Source organism: Cannabis sativa, chromosome 2, assembly GCF_029168945.1.
Source record: "Cannabis sativa cultivar Pink pepper isolate KNU-18-1 chromosome 2, ASM2916894v1, whole genome shotgun sequence".
Classification (NCBI taxonomy): domain Eukaryota; kingdom Viridiplantae; phylum Streptophyta; class Magnoliopsida; order Rosales; family Cannabaceae; genus Cannabis; species Cannabis sativa.
In genome coordinates this window covers 20,708,631-20,710,970 of record NC_083602.1, presented here as the reverse complement: position 1 = coordinate 20,710,970, position 2,340 = coordinate 20,708,631, and the positions used below count along the sequence as shown (strand labels likewise).

Below are 2,340 nucleotides of genomic sequence, written 5' to 3'. Positions count from 1 at the left end.
AGACCACCTGTCGTGGAGGCCAATAACTTTGAAATAAAGCCAGCCATACTCCAAATGGTGCAGTCTTCAGTCCAGTTTGGTGGACTCCCATCTAAAGACCCAAATTTGCACTTGTCCAATTTCATTGAGTTATGTCAGACTTTTAAAGAAAACGAAATCAGCGATGATGCCATCCGTTTGGAACTATTCCCATTCTCGCTGAGGGAGTGAGCCAAAAGTTGGTTGATCTCCTTGCCACCGAAATCCATTGCAACATGGACTGATTTGGCAACAAAGTTCTTGTCCAATTTTTTTCCTCCAGCAAAAGTTACCAAGCTGCGAGGAGTTATTAATAATTTTTGTCAGCTGGACAATGAATCTCTCTATGAGGCTTGGGAGAGGTTTAAGGATCTAATTAGGAAATGTCCACATCATGGGATTGAAAAAGTGAATGCTGGTTCATAATTTCTACAACTGGCTGATTGGTAACACTAGAACGATGATAGATGTCGCAGCTGGTGGGGCATTTATGAGAAAAAGTACAAACGAGGGCTATGATTTGCTCAAAGAAATGGCCATGAATAATCAATAATGGCCAACTGAAAGAAGCCAAACGAAGAAGGTAGTTGGTATGGACGAGGTAGACACCATCACAAAATTGACAGCCCAAGTAGAGGCCCTAACAAAGCTGATGGTTGTTCAAGCAAAACAGGCTCAAGTTACTTATGAGCTCTGTGGGGGTCCTCACACCTATGACCAATGTCCTGTAGATGTGAATAGTTTGCCAATGGATCAAGCAAAAGCATCGGGAATTATTCTCAAAACAATAATGGGTATAATCAAGGAGGGGGTCGACGATAGAATGTACAAGGGCAGTCTTCTAATCAGCAACAACAGGGGTTCTATTAGCAGAGAAATCAACCCCAACAGAATCAACAAAAACCATAGAAACAAGGTTCTAGTGGAGGACCCAGTCTACAAACAGATCTGTTGCTACAGTTTATGACAGAAACTATATCATCCATTAAAGCCTTGAAGAATCAGATGGGGCAATTGGCGACACAAATAGCTACCCACCCTGAAGGAAACTTGCCTAGCACAACAAAGGTGAACCCAAAAGAAAACTGTAAGGCAATCACCTTGAGAAGTGGGAAGAAGTATGAAGGGCCTGATGAGAGACAACCAGTGGAAGAAGAGGTTCAAGATCAACCGGCACCGACACCAGCAAAAAAGAAAACTACTGAGGGTCTTGCACCAAAGGAAGCTTCTCCACCAGTCAGCATAGACCACCATGTAAAGATCCCTTATCCGTAGAGGCTCCAAAAGACCAACCTAGACAAGCTGTTTTTGAAATTTCTAGAGGTATTTAAAAAGCTGCACATCAACATCCCCTTTGCAGAAGCCTTGGAACAAATGCCAAGCTATGTGAAATTCATGAAAGAAATCCTGTCCAAAAAGAGAAAAATTGAGGACTATGAAATAGTGGCATTGACCGAGAGGTGTAGTGCGATATTGCAGAAGAAACTTCCTCCCAAACTCAGAGATCTTGGGAGTTTCACCATACCTTGTACTATCAAGAGAATAGAGGGGATAAATGCATTGTGTGATTTGGGAGCAAGAATCAATTTGATGCCTCTGTCAGTTTTTAGAAAATTACAGTTGGGAGAAGCAAAGCCTACTACAGTGACCTTGTAATTGGCTGATCGGTCGTTGGCTCATCCAAGGGGGGTCATCGAAGATGTTCTAGTCAAAGTGGATAAATTTATCTTCCCAATAGATTTTATAGTTCTGGAAATGGAAGACGACAGCAATGTTCCAATTATTCATGGGAGACCATTCTTGGCAACAGGCCAAACATTGGTTGATGTTCAGAAGGGTGAATTGAAGCTGGGAGTGCAAGCGAAGAAGTGGTCTTCAATGTTCTTAAGGCAATGACTTTTCTAAAGGCAAGTGATAAATGTTTCTTTGGGGATCTCGTGGACACTATAGTGGAGAAGAAAAAGTTGATGGAAGATTCATTAGAAGTGAGTTTGACTGAAGACGATCTGAATGAGCAAGATGGAATTGAGGCGATAGGTTACGCCAAATGGCTTGACTCCTATGGGCCATTGAATAAAAAATACTTTGAAGAGTTTGGGGTCGTTCTAAAGAAGCATGTGCCATCTACAAAAAAACCACCAGAACTAGAGTTGAAAGTGCTTCCTGATCATTTACGGTATGAGTTTTTGGGCAAAGACAAAAAGCTTCCAGTCATAGTGTCAGCTTCACTTTCTGATGTGGAGATTGATAAGTTGCTAAGAGTACTCCGAGCACACAATAAGGCTATTGGGTCGACATGTTGGGTTTTATGCCCTAAATAAA

At 41.8% G+C, this 2,340-nt stretch overlaps 1 non-coding gene across 1 annotated transcript; it reads right to left on the bottom strand.

The window, feature by feature from the left end:
• Nucleotides 1-312: 312 nt before the first annotated feature.
• LOC133035284 (small nucleolar RNA R71) lies at nucleotides 313-419 on the bottom strand. Its single transcript, XR_009686560.1, has one exon. It is a non-coding gene; the product is annotated as a small nucleolar RNA R71 (small nucleolar RNA).
• Nucleotides 420-2,340: the final 1,921 nt, after the last annotated feature.